Source organism: Oncorhynchus kisutch, linkage group LG9 (assembly GCF_002021735.2).
Source record: "Oncorhynchus kisutch isolate 150728-3 linkage group LG9, Okis_V2, whole genome shotgun sequence".
In the NCBI taxonomy this organism is placed as follows: domain Eukaryota; kingdom Metazoa; phylum Chordata; class Actinopteri; order Salmoniformes; family Salmonidae; genus Oncorhynchus; species Oncorhynchus kisutch.
The window spans coordinates 41717421-41733908 of NC_034182.2; the positions used below are offsets into that span (position 1 = coordinate 41717421).

At 42.6% G+C, this 16488-nt stretch overlaps 1 long non-coding RNA gene across 1 annotated transcript; it reads left to right on the forward strand.

The window, feature by feature from the left end:
• Nucleotides 1-5: 5 nt before the first annotated feature.
• Nucleotides 6-11487, forward strand: LOC116375312 (uncharacterized). Its single transcript, XR_004211075.1, has 10 exons — nt 6-1408; nt 1538-1599; nt 1684-1832; nt 6905-7305; nt 7573-7637; nt 7718-7902; nt 8509-8714; nt 8844-8905; nt 8993-9141; nt 9617-11487. It is a non-coding gene; the product is annotated as an uncharacterized LOC116375312 (long non-coding RNA).
• Nucleotides 11488-16488: the final 5001 nt, after the last annotated feature.

Here is a 16488-nt window from a genome sequence, read left to right on the forward strand (position 1 = left end):
AACAACAACTGGTGAACCCACTACAACCATCATTGATGCATCAAAAACAACTGGTGAACCCACAACAACAGTCACTGAGTCAACAAAAACAACTGGTGAACTCAAAACAACAGTCACTGGTGTGTCGACAACAACGGTTACAGCTGCACCCACTACAACTGTCACTGTAGAATCAACATCAACTGTTGGTCTTACTTCATCCATCATTGGTGTGTCAACAACAAGTGATGCATCAACAACTACTGTTACGGCAACAACAACTAAAACTGTCACGGATGTGTTGACAACAACTGGTGAACCCACTGCAAATGTTACTAGTGTATCGACTACAACTGGTGAACCCACTACAACCATCAATGTTTCATCAATAACAACTGGTGACCCCACGACAACAGTCACTGCTGTGTCAACAACAACTGGTGAACCCACTACAACTATCATTGAGTCTTCATCAACAACTGGTGAACCCACTACAACCATCACTGGTGTGTCAACAACAACTGGTGAACTCACTACGACAGTCACTGGTGTGTCGACAACAATTACAACCATCACTGAGTCAACTAAAACAACTGGTGAACCAACTAAATCAATCATTATTTCATCAACAACAACCAGTGAACCCACTACAACTGTTACTGGTGCATCGACCACTACTGGTGAACCCACTAAAACCATAACTGAGTCAACAAAAACAACTGTTCAACCCACATCAATAGTCAAAGCTCTGTCGACAACAACTGGTGAACCCACTACGACAATCACTGGTGTTTCAACAACAACTGGTGAACCCACTACAACTATCACTGGTTCATCGACAACAACTGGTGAACCCACTACAACTATCACTGGTTCATCGACAACAACTGGTGAACCCACTACGACCGTAACTGGTGTGTCAACAACAACGGTTACAGCTGTTCCCATTACAACCGTAACTGGTGCATTGACAACAACGATTACAGCTGCAACCACTACAACTGTAAGTGTTGCATTGACAAAAACTGAAGATCTTACTTCAACCGTCCCTGGTGTGTCGACAACAACTTTTGAACCCACTTCAGTCATCACTGGTGTGTCGACAACAACTTTTGGACCCTCTTCAGTCATCACTGGTGTGTCGACAACAACTTTTGAACCCTCTTCAGTCATCACTGGTGTGTCGACAACGACTGCAACAGCTTTACCCACTACAACCATCACTAGTGCATCAAATGCCACCACAACTACAACGGCTACTCCTGTCATCACTACTGCTATCATCACAGCCACGACAACTGCAACTACCGCTGTTGCAAACTCTAGGGTTCCTGTGGTGTTCAGGTCCAGCGGAGAGACATTTACCTCTGACCTATCAAATCCATCTTCTCAGGCCTTTCAAACCCGAGCATTACTGATTAAAACTCAGGTGAGCCTCCCAAAACAATGAAGATGTGAATGTCCTAACGAGAGGGGTAGGTTACAGCAATACAGTCAACTTTTAATTGACAGTAAGTTGTTTGTATAAAAATCATCTGTTTCTTGTTTTGCCTTCCAGCTTGAACCTTTCTATCGATCGGCTTTCACCTCTTTCAACAGTTTGGATGTGACAGAATTCAGGTGATTTTTTTGCATTACATGTTGTGTGTTGATTTAAATTGATCTCACTTTCTATCTAACATGTTGTCTCTCATTTGTTCTCAGCTCTGGATCCATCATCAATACTGTAAATGTAGCATTCAGCTCCCCCTCGGTCCCTAATATCACAGAGATTGGCACTGTTTTGATCAATGCTGCCCCAAACATCACAGCTTTCAATATTGACCCCAACTCAGTGACGGTCAACAGCACAGGTAAACACATTTATTAATTCAATTCCATTTTATTATGTGGTAAGTTATTATTAAAAAAATATTGGAGCATCACAAATCTATTTGGAACAGTAATTGGTGAAGCGATTTATTTCAAACATTGAGTTTAATATAAAATGAAAAAATACAAATAAAATGACGTACATTTCAGCTCTTGCTCTGTAATGCACATGTTGCTAATAATGTGAGTGTTCTGTCTCAGAATGCCACAGTTCTTCTCATTCTAATGCTTCGAACTGTGTGTTTGTAGCATCCACAGTGCATTCAGAAAGTATTCAGACCCCTTGAATTTTTTCACATTTTGTTACGTTACAGTCTCATTCTAAAATTGATTAAATGTTATTTTCTTCGTCATCAATCTCCACACAACACCCAATAATGACACTGCAAAAACAGTTTTTTAGACATGTTTGCTAAATTATAAAAAATAAAAAACTGAAATATTACACTTACATAATACATTTACATGTAAGTATTCAGAACCCCTTTCAGTACTTTGTTGAAGCACCTTTGGCAGTGATTACAGCCTTGAGTCTTCTTGGGTATGATGATACAAACTTTGCACATCTGTTTTTGGGGAGTTTTCCCCCATTCTTCTGTGCAGATCCTCTCAAGCGCTGTCAGGTTATATTGGGAGCGTCCCTGCACAGCTATTTTCAGGTCTCTCCAGAGATATTCAAATGGTTCAAGTCAGGGATCTGGCTTGGCCACTCACGGCACCTGTTCAGAAGCCACTCCTGTGTTTTCTTGACTGTGTGCTTAGGGTCATTGTCCTGTTGGAAGGTGAACATTCACCCCTTTTTGAGGTCCTGAGCGCTCTGGAGCAGGTTTTCATCAAGGATCTCTCTGTATTTTGCTCCTTTCATCTTTCCCTCGATCCTGATTAGTCTCCCAGTCCATGTCGCTGAACAACATCCCCACAGAATGATGCTGCCACCACCATGATTCACCGTAGGGATGGTGCCAGGTTTCCTCCAGATGTGACGCTTGGCATTCAGGCATAAGAGTTCAATCTTGGTTTCATCAGACCAGAGAATCTTGTTTCTCATGGTCTGAAGGTCTTTCGATGACTCCAAGCAGACTCCGGGTTTACTCCAGACGTGACACTTGGCATTCAATCCAAAGAGTAAAATCTTGGTTTCATCAGACCAGAGAACCTTTGTTTCTCATGGCAAACTCCAAGTGGGCTGTCATGTGCCTTTTACTGAGGAGTTGCTTCTGTTTGGCCACTCTACCATAAAAGCCTGATTGGTGGAGTGCTGCTGAGATGGATACTCCTTCCATTTAAGAATGATGGAAGCCATTGTGTTCTTGCGGACCTTAAATGCTGCAGACATTTTTTGGTACCCTAGCCCAGACCTGTGCCTCAACACAATTCTGTCTCGCAGCTCTATGGACAATTCCTTCGACCTCATGGCTTGATTTTTCATCTGATGTCCACTGTCAACTGTGGGACCTAATATAGACAGGTGTGTGACCTTCCAAATCATTGAATATATCACAGATGGACTCCAATCAAGTTGTAGAAAAATAGGTAGGTAGGGCAAAGATACAGGATGGTAGGCAGGCTCAGGGTCGGGGCAGGCAGGCAGGCAGGAGTGACAAAAACTGGGAAACTAGAAAACAGGGACAAGGAGACAATCACAAAGACTGGTGAAACCGGTGACGGTCCGCTTGTCATCGATACTTAGAGGTTGTCTTGAGAAAGGCCGACCCGGCTCTCTTCCAGGTACGACTACAACGGTGGACAAACATCTGGACCGAAGGTATGCCGACCTCTTCCTCTTGCTTGGAGAATAATGGGGGCTGGGATAGCCCAGAGAACACTCAAAGGGCGAGAGACCAGTGGTAGAGTAAGGAAGGGTGTTGCGGGTGTACTCGACCCACACCAGTTGCTGACTCCAGGTGGTGGGGTTGGCAGAGACTAGGCAGCGAAGGGTCATCTCCAACTCTTGGTTGGCTCGCTCCGACTGGCCAGTGGACTGAGGGTTGATCCCGGAGAACAGTCAGGCCGATGACCCAATGAGCATGCAGAAAGCCTTCCAGGACTGGGATGAGAACTGAGGACCCTGGTCGGAGACCATGTCCACCGGGAGTCCACGGATCCGGATGACGTGCTGCACCATAAGCTGGGCCGTCTCCTTGGCCGAGGGTAGATTGTGTAGAGGAATGTATTGGAAAACCGGTTGACCACAGTCAGGATGGCAGTGTTTCCCTCAGACGGGTGGAGACCCGAGACGAAATCCAGGGATATATGGGACCAGGGACGGTGAGGGACAAGCAGTGGTTGAAAAAGACCAGCCGGAGGTTGCCGGGGAGTCTTGTTCTGTGCACAGACCGTGCAGGCGGCAACAAATGCGGCCAAATCCGGAACCATTTTAGGTCACCAAAAGCGTTGTCGCACGAAGACCAGGGTCTGATGGGAGCCCGAGGGGCAGACAAACCTGGAGGAATGGGCCCACTCCAGGACCGCGGAGCGGACAGAGTCAGGCAAAAACATCCGGTTATCTGGGCCCCCTCCAGGGTTCGGCTGGGACCGCTGCGCCTTCCGGAACCTGTTTCCCAATACCCCAGCTGAGTGCCGTCTCCAGGCACAAGGTGGAAAGGATGGTCTCGGGCTCTGGGGTAGTAACAGTGGAACTATAACAGCGATTGATGTGGATTGAGGTGCTGGGCGGTGCGGAGATACTCCAGGCTTTTGTGGTAGGTCCACACAATGAACGGATGTTCCGCCAATTCCAGCCAGTGCCTCCATTCCTCTAATGCCATCTTCACGCTCCCGATTCCCCACATCGTAGTTCCTCTCCGTGGAGTTGAGACGGTGGGAGAAGAAGGCACAAGGATGCAGCTTAAGGTCCAGGGCAGAATGTTGGGACAGAACATCCCCCACTCTGACATCTGAAGCATCGGCCTCCACCATGAACTGATGGGAAGGGTCAGGATGAACCAAGATAGGACCAGTGGTGAAGCGGTGTTTGAGGTAACGGAACATCCGGTCAGGGGCAGAGGACCACGTGAACGAACCTTGGTAGAGGTGAGTGGGAAACCATGGTGCTGTAACCCCAGATAAAGCGGCAATAAAAGTAAGCAAACCCCAGGAAACGTTGCAGCTGCACCCTGGACGTAGGCTGGAGCCAATCCACCACTGCTCTCACCTTCCCTGGACACTCCCAGCAGACATGAAGAAACCCAGAATGTGGATGGTGGAGAGATGGAACTCGCAGTTCTCCGCCTTCACAAACAGCTGATTCTCCAGAAGGTGGTGAAGAACCTGTCATACGTGGAGCACGGGGTCTTGGTGGGAGCAGGAGAAGAAGAGGATGTCATCAATATAGATGAAGACGAACTGGTTCAACATGACGCAGAGAACATCATTTACCAGAGCCTGGAACACTGCAGGGGCATTGGTGAGGCCAAAATGCATGAACAGATACTTGTAGTGGCTGCTGACCATGTTGAAGGTGGTCTTCCATTTGTCCCGCTCTCGTATCAGCACCAGGTGGTAGGCGTTCCGTAGATCCAGCTTGGAAAAAACAGTGGCCCCCTGGAGCGGCTCGAAGGCTGAGGAAATGAGTGGTAGCAGGTAACGGTTCTTCACAGTAACGTCATTGAGTCCCCGGAAGTCAATGCACGGGCGCAAGGTCTTGTCCTTTTCCTCCAAGAAGTAGAACCCGGCGCCGGCAGGAGAGGAAGAGGGATGGATAAATCCTGTGGCTAGGGAGTCCCCAATGTAGGTCTCCATAGCCTTGGTCTCCGGGCCCGACAGAGAGTACAGACATCCCCGGGGCGGCATGGCAATAGGGAGAAGGTCAGTCCTGTAGTCAAAGTGTCGGAAGCAAAGTGGCCCGGGCTTTGCTAAACACCTGAAGGTCCTGGTACTCCGCGGGAATGGCGAGAAGGAAGGCGTCCCGGGGCAGGTTGCGCTGACTTCAGACAATGGGCGTGGCAGAACGGACTCCAGCCCCTGATAGCGCCAGTAGACCAGTTGATGAGGGGATTGCGTCGCTGGAGCAAGGAGAATCCCAAATCCATGGGAATCTGAGGAGACTTGATGAGCAGAAATTGAATAGTCTCGCTGTGATTCCCTGACACCCATAGATTGATGGGAGTGGTAATATGAGTGACCCGGCCTATAGAGCGCCCATCCAGTGCTCTAACATCCATGGGAATGGAGAGGGGCTGAGTGGGGATGTTCAAATCGGAAGCCAGGGTAGCGTCCAAAAAGCTCTCGTCGGCTCGAGAGTCAATGAGGACGCAAAGAGATTTGGACTGGTTTCCCCACAGTAGAATGGCATGAAAAGGGGTGCGAGTAAGAGAAGCAGAAAAGTTCTCCATATGGCCCACCAGAGTACTCGCTCCTACCGGTGGGCCTGTTCTTTTAAAGGACAAGAGGATACAAAATGACCAAGAGTCCTGCAACACAGACAACTCTTCGTGTTGATCCTGTATTGCCATTTCGCTGGCGACAATGCTCCAGCAAAATGTCCATAAGGTCACGAAGCAATTCCTCGTACCTCTCTAAGGTGGCTCCTTGGGAGAAGATGGCGTTGAGAAGCTGGCCCAGTTGTGGCCAGTTTGTACTAACACATTTCAGGTAAGGCCCAGACGCAGACAACGTTGAAGTAAAAACAGTGTATTAATCCAACAGGGGCAGGCAAGAGACAGGTCAAGGGCAGGCAGGGGTCAATATACAGATAGGGAGAGCAAAGGTACAGAACGGAAGGTAGGCTCAGGGACAGGTCAGGCAGAGGTCAGTAATCGAGATAGGTGGGGCAAAGTTACAGGATGGAAGGCAGGCTCAGTGCAGGCAGGAATTCAAGGGGTCTGAATGTACTGTAAACATTAGAAATGGTTTTCAGCTGAAGTGGTCCATGTGAAATGTTGCAACCTGTTTACAGGCTGCAGGATGTGCATTACATTAAAGCCCAACATTTACTGATTTAGATGTCAATATAAGAATATCATGATATACTTCCATCTGTTACGATGACTGTGTTATACTGCCACACAGCCTTAAAGAGATGTGGAAATGTCCATTTTATTTTTTAACTTAGCTGCTCCTGCAACAAGTACTGTTCCTCCTACAACTTCTGTTACTACCACTGTGGCTGGTACTACCACCACAACAACTGGAGAACCTGTCCCTGTTCGTGCTACCGTTCCTACAACGAGACCCACAACTACAACCACTACATATGTGGCCCCCACAACTACAGTGTCAAGGACAGCATCACCACTGTCAACAACTACCAGCACAGCTCCAACTACCACAACAACCAATGCACCAACCACTACAACAACACATACTACTACGACAAGTACAACAACAACCACAACTGCACATCTTCAACCTGCTCCAGTGGTGTCTTTCGTCATACAACAAGTGTTTGTCGGAGCTTTAAATGACCCTCAAAGTACACAATTCCAAGAACTTGCAGTAACTATTACTGCAGTGGTAAGTCCTAGAAATTCAGAGTTGGTTTATATTGGGTGTATGACCATCAATAATGTATGGCGATTGTTGGAAAATCTATATGTTAAAGTACATCTTTCATTTGTTCTAATCAGGCGACAATTAGTCTCCATCACTACAGATCTATTTATATTCCCCAATATCTATCTTTAATAACTAGGGCTTAGCTATGTGGATTGGAATATATAGAAATGTTTTTGTGTGTGTTAAATCATTCAAATGTTCTCCTGTTTGTACCATTCCTTACAGTTCGATGTGATCTACAAAGCAAAATATGGGATCCTCTTCATCCGGACGATTGTTCTTGGATTCACGTAATATTCCATTATATTCTATTCTATTCTTTTTAACCTTTGGCATGCCACTGTTCATGACCTTTTATGACCTTTTGCAGACCTATTTTCCATTCCCGTATGGATGCAGAAACACAGGCAGAGGTCCAACTGGTGTTCAATGAGACCTCCACTCAATCTGTCCCTGAGGTTACTGACATTAGGGATACACTGAAAGAGGCTGTGACCAATCCAAACATTACCTTTGGCAACCTCTCTGTGGATGTCACCACCATCATTGTTCAAGGTGAGTAAACCAAGTTGGGTGAACAAAAACGATTATACACAGCAATTTCTCCAGTGTTGAATGAAATCTGAGTGTTACATTTAATGCTTACATATGTACATGTAGTTCAACTAATAATTTAACTACATTTTGCAGTAGCTTGGTGGTAGTTGCACCGAATTCATATCTAATTAGTGTTTTCAGTAGTTAATTACATTTCTTGCCGTGTAGCTAACTACTGGAACTATACTACTTTTTTATGACAAATTGGGGGGAGGGGCAGGGAGGTGTCCAGACGTCCAAAAAATAACAAGGTACAAAAAGAAAAAGTAACCCTCAGTCATTCAAAGTGCAGCCAGAACCCTACTCCAGGTTAGTGTTAGAGCCCAGGTACCTGAGAGAATGGAACTGCTGCAGCTAGCTATTTTTGTGAACAATTATTTGATTTATTTTCTATACAAGACAACAAATAAGCAGTACAAGCAATACCTAGTTGGAGCAACCACGCCCAAAAAATATAAATATTTTAAAGAAAAAATTAAGTGAAGAATAAAAAAATCAAACACAGAACAGACAGTGTAAAGCATTAGCTTGTACAGTAACTTTTCTGCTCTTTTGACTTCAAAGTGCCCACCACAAATAACAACACAACTACAACGGCTACTCCTGTCATCACTACTGCTATCATCACAACTACAACCACTGAAACTACCGTTGTGGCACTCACTAAGGTGACTGTGGTGTTCCGGTCCAGCGGAGAGACATTTACCTCTGACCTATCAAACACATCTTCTCAGGCCTTTCAAACCCGAGCATTACTGATTAAAACTCAGGTGAGCCTCCCAAAACAATGAAGATGTGAATGTACTATTGAAAGGGGTAGAATACAGTTACATAGTCAGCTTTTAATCAACAGGAAGTTGTTTGTTTAAACTTCATCTGTTTCTTGTTTTGTCTTCCAGCTTGATCCTTTCTATCGATCAGCTTTCACCTCTTTCAACAGTTTGACTGTGACAGAATTCAGGTGATTTTTTTTTTGCATTACATTTTGTATGTTGATATAAATTGATCTCACTTTCTATCTAACATGTTATCTCTCATTTGTTCCCAGCTCTGGATCCATCATCAATACTATGAATTTAGCATTCAGCTCCTCCTCCGTCCCAAATTCCATGGAGATTGGCACTGTTTTAATAAATGCCGCCCAAAAAATCACAGCTTTCAACATTGACCCCACCTCAGTGAGAGTCAACGACACAGGTTAACATATTTATTTATTTATTTGTATTCTATTATAAGTTAAATAAATATACAGTGGGGCAAAAAAAAGTATTTAGTCAGCCACCAATTGTGCAAGTTCTCCCACTTAAAAAGATGAGAGAAGCTTGTAATTTTCATCATAGGTATACTTCAACTATGACAGACAAAATGAGAAAAAAAATCCTGAAAAACACATTGTTGGATTTTTAATGAATTTATTAGCAAAATATGGTGGAAAATAGGTATTGGTGGCTGACTAAATACTTTTTTGCCCCACTGTATTGTCTAAAAATATAATTATTGTATTTTCTTCACCATTGTATCATATGCCATTATCTCTACATGAATCAATAATTTATGAGTTGTGTTCCAGTTGTATTTAGCAAATCAGCTGTCTCACTAATCACATTACAGGGCAACAAACACTCTTCCTATTTTCAGTTGAACATGTTTCCCTTTTCTCTTTCCATCCCAGCTGTGACCTCAAGTGGAATAAGCAGCAAGACCAGTCTCTGCACAGCATTCTTTCTGGTGGTTCTGTCGCTGCTACTGTCAAGCCAGCATTAGTCTCAGTGGCAACGCCCACTAAAAACACTATTTCACTCACTGGCAAGCAACAGAACTAAATAGTGTGTGTAGTCATATTTTCACTTTGAGAACTTCCCACACATTCCAACCCCTACTCCAATTCCACCCATGATTTGAATAGTGTCCAAAAATGATCAAGTCTTGTATGCTGACATAAGATACACTATTTGTGGCAGTTGAACACAACGATGTGATATAATTACTGCCTATTCAATCAAAATGTGTATGTGTATGGGGTCCGTCATAAGTCGATGTTATTTCCATGCAATGAAAAATAATGTTTGATTTAATATGTACTTAAGGTTATTTTTGATTCGCTCTGTTGCTGATATGAACTAAAACGTTGATTCACTCTGTTGCTGTTATGAACTAAAACGTTGATTCACTCTGTTGCTGTTATGAACTAATGAGAGCAATATTTTATTTTCTATTTTGACTTAACCAGTGAAACCTGGATAACTGATTTAAATAAGGCCCTTTTTGAGCAAAATGTTCATCAATTTAAACTATTGTCAATGTAGTTTTCATTCTGTTTTCTATTCTTCGTCATGTATAACTATCTATTATACCAATGTCTTACTGCTGTTGAGATTCAGGCCATTGTAGTGTTTACTATTTGTTGACTAAATGAGTGGTTTGAATGACAAGGTACAGTACGGCTCCAAATTGTGATGTTTATCTGACTATCTGGCCTTAAAAAACTGGAACAACAAGACTACACTAGATCAGCCCAACACTTCCACATGGTACACAGTGAGAGAGTGTTGTGTCCCACTGGTCTGGACAGCAGCTAGTTTTGTTGGTGCAATATTTGCCCTCCCAGAAATTATGCTTTGATTGGTTCTCACATGCGAGATATTCGCATGCAAAACGCTCCTCGCTTCCTAATCAATTCGCCTCGCCCCAACTAGAGACAGACAAACAGGTAGCTAGTTTAATGATTCTTTCAATTTGAAAAGGGGATACCAGCGTAGCACGTTGAAGTCGCAGCCCCTTCATTATCAATGCAACGTGCCGACAACATCCAAGAGCCTTCCCAGACTCTGGAGAAGACAGACATGTATCTTTCGCCAGACTAACACTAGATGCAATTCCACAAATATCGCTCAGATGTATAAAGTTTGAAGCGTACAATATCTCTGAAAAGCTAAACTCAACAAGTGTTAAGACAGGATACATTTTGTATTTTATTTCCTTAATTTTTTTCTTTTATTTCCTCTATCCAAAACATAGAAAATTAACATAGAATGCCCACGCTAGTCACACCCTGGCCTAACCAAAATAGAGAATAAAAACCTCTCTATGGCCAGAGCGTGACACATATGTATATACTGTATTCTATTCTATTATATTCTATACTATCTTAGTTTATGTCGCTCTGACACAGCTCATGCAAATACTTACATATTCTTAATTCCATTCCTTTACTTTAGATTGTGTGTATTGTTAGATATTACTTGTTAGATATTACTGCACTGTTGGAGCTAGAAACACAAACATTTTGCTACAAAACCACAAAAACATCTGCTAAACACGTGTATGGGACAAATAACATTAGATTTGATTTGAAATACCTCACCCCCTCATGCCTTATTGCTTAATCACGCATCATCATATATCTTCAAAACAAAAACAAGTTCTGTATCCTGTGAGCTCAATTGTAAAATGATTCCATTCTAGAATGAAAGAGGGGTATAAATAAATCAATCATGGTCAGAATTTAAAAAAAGTATTTAATAAAGTTGTTGTGTCATTGAACAGGAGTTTTACTGTGTATTGTCTTAAACACATACTGTCACATCAATCGAAGGAAGATTTCAAGAACAGAGAACCTGTTTTGATGGATCAGTTTATGCTGTCCCTTAGTTCCGAACCCCCCCTGTTATAATCCAGGGTGATTATAGGATACCGTAACATCATTCCACAGGGTCAAACTCCAGTTCCCATGGGCTGCCATATATGCAGGTTTGCATTCCTCCCTTACACAAATGTAATTGACTGAGGAGTCTACAAACCCGAGGAGTATACTAATAATGGGATAAAGATGTTCATGAGCTAACTTTGGTCAATTCTGAACTCAACTCAGGATAACCGTTGACACGAAGGTGGCTCACCATTCAGGTAAACCAAAGACGGCCATATTGACAGTCTAGTGAAAGAAAGGCTGCACTTCTAATAGCCTATTTGCAGCAATAGCCTGAATTTGCAGGATAACTTATTTGTTTTCCTTTTGATTTAGGCAAAAACTTAGTTGTCCATGGAATGCGTTTTTTAACATTGTCTCAATGAAGATATTGGCATTCGACTCACTGGGCTTTCCACGCAAGGTATACACACAACAATACAGGCCTGGCTTGAGTTAGTTACAGGTGTTGGATCAATATCCTTCCTTTGTAGCGTGGTTGGAGCCTGAATTGGAATGTGAAGCTAACTGAAGCTAGCTATAGAAAAGGTGGCTTAAAAAATTCAGAATAGATCTAGCTAGCATCACACTATAGGCCTACTGCTCTGGTTTCCCTAAATCAGACACTCATTAAGTTAAATGATAAGAATGAAACCAGCAGATGCTGCAGCCATGCAGAAATGTAGTTTGATAACCTAAATTACACAGTCCTCCTCAGCCCTCCATGGTTTATACATAACTCAAACTCCACAGCCCTCCACGGTTTATACATAACCCAAACTCCACAGCCCTCCATGGTTTATACATAACCCAAACTCCTCAGCCCTCCATGGTTTATACATAACCCAAACTCCACAGCCCTCCACGGTTTATACTGAAATGTCATTGTAACCAATGTTACCTCAAAACAAATTAGGCACTGAACAAATTTCAAGTCTGCTGAGCGCAAACTTGAATGATGTGAAAGTTCTGTGCAACTTCGAGTTTGCGTTTACTGTGAACACTAAGGCTGTACCCACTTTAAGTTACAGTTTTAACAGTGGCCAAGTAGCTTACTGTGGCTATTTGATAATAATGTTATCAGAACTCAGGATAAGACCCAGATGCAGACAGCTAGAGTCACAAATGTTTATTGACCGAAACCGAGGGCATGCAAAAAACAGGTCAAAGGCAGCCAGAGGTCCAAAATCTGAGTAAGCAGAGTAAACTGCCTCCTACTCAGTCCTAAAAGCTAAAGTTTCTAAACTGTTTGAATGATGTCTGTGAGTATAACACAACTCATATGGCAGGCAAAAACCAGAGAAAAAATCCAACAAGGAAGTGGGAAATCTGAAGTTTGTCGTTTTTCAAGTCGTTGCCTATCGAAAATACAGTGTCTATGAGTTCATATTGCACTTTCTCTGGCTTCCACTAGATATCAACAGTCTTTAGAACCTTGTTTGATGCTTCTACTGTGAAGGGAATAAGAGCTGATTGGGGTCTTGCGTGAGCTGTTGTATCTTTTCTGAATTTTTATAATGAGTATTTCTGTATTTGAATTTGGCGCTCTGCAATCTCACTGGATGTTGGCCAGGTGGGATGCTAGCGTCCCACATACCCTAAAGAGGTTAAAAACAGTTTCCCATGCTTGTTCAATGAACCATAAACAATTAATTATTGAACATGCACCTGTGGAAAGGTCATTAACATCTTATGGCTGCAGGGGCAGTATTGAGTAGCTTGGAGGAAGGGTGCCCAGAGTAAATGGCCAAATAAGAATTTGTTCTTAACTGACTTGCCTAGTAAAATAAAGGTAACATTTTTTTTTTTAAGAAATCCAAACAGAAAGGAATTTGAGATTGGTTGATTTTCAACCCAGTCCCTGGGAATTCAACCCAGTCCCTGGGAACCCAGTCCCTGGGAATTGAATTCACAGTGGGATATGGATGAAGTTGCACTTCCTAGGGCTTCCACGAGATTTCAACTGTCTTTAGAAACTTGAATGAGGCTTCTACTGTGTTGTGGGGCTCAATGGGAGCTGAATGAGCCAGGTCTCTGGCAGAGAGCCAATGGCTGGTCATGCGCAATTCACATAATAGTGACCTGCTTTCCATGGCTTCTCTATAAACAAAGGAATTCTCCGGTTGGAATTGTATTGAAGATTTATGATAACAACACCTAAAGATTGATTCTATACTCAGTTTGACAAGTTTCTTCGACCTGTAATATTACTTTTGAAGTTTTCGTCTGACGGACGTACCTGCACGAGCGTCTGGATTTGTGTACTAAAAGCGCTAACAAAAGTAGCTACTTGTACATAAATAATGGACATTATCTAAGAAATCAAGCATTTATTGTGGAACTAGGATTCCTGGGAGTGCATTCTGATGAAGATCATCAAAGGTAAGGGAATATTTATAATGTGATTTCTGATTTCTGTTGACTACAACATGGCGGATCATTTTATTTATTTTCTGAGCGTCGTCTCAGATTACTGCAAGGTTTGCTTTTTCCGTAAAGTTTTTTTGAAATCTGACACAGCGGTTGCATTAACCTCTTGGAACTGTAGAGGCAGTAATGTCATTTTTTGAAGAAAAAAAAACGTTCCCGTTTTAATGCTAGTGGCAGGTCATTGGTAAAATTAGAAAGAGTAGAGGGCCTGGAGAGCTGCCCTGTGGTACTCCACATTTTACATGTTTGACATAAGAGAAGCTTACATTAAAGAAAACCCTTTGAGTTCTATTAGATAGAAAGCCATAACAGATACGTTTTTTAAACAACAGGTTATGGTCAATAATATAAAAGTGTGCACTGAAATCTAACAATACAGCTCTCCAGAATCTTCTTCTTATCAACTTCTTTCAACCATTCATCAGTCATTTGTGTCAGTGCAGTAGTTGTTGAGTGTCCTTCTCTATCAATATGCTGAAAGTCTGTTGTTCTTTTGTTTACAGAGAAATAGCATTGTATTTGGCCAAACTGGCAGCAAGCTTATAGGTCTGCTGTTAGAACCAGTAAATGCTGATTTACCACTCTTGGGTAGCGGAATTACTTTTCTTCCCTTCCAGGACTCAGGACAAAGACATTCCTCTGGCTCAGGTTAAAGATATGACAGATAGGAGTGGCTGTAGAGTCAGCTACCATCCTCAGTATCTTTTCATCAAAGTCGTCAATGCCAGGAGTTTTGTCATTAATAATCGATAACAATAATTTGTCTACCTCTCACACAATAACATTACAAAATTCAAACCTGCGATGCTTTTCATTCATTATTATTATTTTTTTTACGCATGAATATGATGGCTCACTGCTCGCTGTTGGCATTTCCTGCCTAAGTTTTCAGACTTTGTCAATAAAGTCATTAAAACAATTGCCAACATCAAATGTTTTTGTGATGAATTATTTTATTTCACCTTTATTTAACCAGGTAGGCAAGTTGAGAACAAGTTCTCATTTACAATTGCGACCTGGCCAAGATAAAGCAAAGCAGTTCGACACATACAACAACACAGAGTTACACATGGAGTAAAACAAGCATACAGTCAATAATACAGTAGAAAAATAAGTCTATATACAATGTGAGCAAGTGAGGTGAGATGAGGGAGGTAAAGGCAAAAAAAGGCCATGGTGGCGAAGTAAATACAATATAGCAAGTAAAACACTGGAATGGTAGATTTGCAGTGGAAGAATGTGCAAAGTAGAGATAGAAATAATGGGGTGAAAAGGAGCAAAATAAATGCATAAATAAATACAGTTGGGAAAGAGGTAGTTGTTTGGGCTAAATTATAGATGGGCTATGTACAGGTGCAGTAATCTGTGAGCTGCTCTGACAGCTGGTGCTTAAAGCTAGTGAGGGAGATAAGTGTTTCCAGTTTCAGAGATTTTTGTAGTTCGTTCCAGTCATTGGCAGCAGAGAACTGGAAGGAGAGGCGGCCAAAGGAAGAATTGGTTTTGGGGGTGACCGGAGAGATATACCTGCTGGAGCGCGTGCTACATACAGGTGGGTGCTGCTATGGTGACCAGCGAGCTGAGATAAGGGGGGACTTTACCTAGCAGGGTCTTGTAGATGACCTGGAGCCAGTGGGTTTGGCGATGAGTATGAAGCGAGGGCCAGCCAACGAGAGTGTACAGGTCGCAGTGGTTGGCAGTATATGGGGCTTTGGTGACAAAACGGATGGCACTGTGATAGACTGCATCCAATTTATTGAGCAGGGATTGGAGGCTATTTTGTAAATGACATCGCTGAAGTCGAGGATTGGTACGATGGTCAGTTTTACAAGGGTATGTTTGGCAGCATGAGTGAAGGATGCTCTGTTGCGAAATAGGAAGCCAATTCTAGATTTAAATTTGGATTGGAGATGTTTGATGTGAGTCTGGAAGGAGAGTTTATAGTCTAACCAGACACCTAGGTATTTGTAGTTGTCCACATATTCTAAGTCAGAGCCGTTCAGAGTAGTGATGTTGGACAGGTGGACAGGTGCAGGCAGCGATCGGTTGAAGAGCATTTAAGAGTTGAATTTGTCTTTCTCCCCATAATTTCATTTAAAGTACTCCAAAGTTTTTTTCCATAATTCTTTATAACATTGCTCTTGGCTTCATTGCTCTTGGCTTCATTATACAGTTTCTTCTTCTTTTTGTTGAGTTTAGTCACATTATTTCTCAATTTGCAGTAAGTCAGCCAGTCAGATGTGCAGCCAGACTTATTAGCCACTCCTTTCCCCCCCCCATCTCTTTCAACCATTCAGTTTTTCAATTCCTCATCAATCCATGAAGCCTTAACAGTTCTAACAGTCAGTTTCTTAACAGGTGCATGTTCAATCATTGGAAGAAGTAATTTCATAAATTCATCAAGTGCAGTGTCTGGATGCTCAGACCAA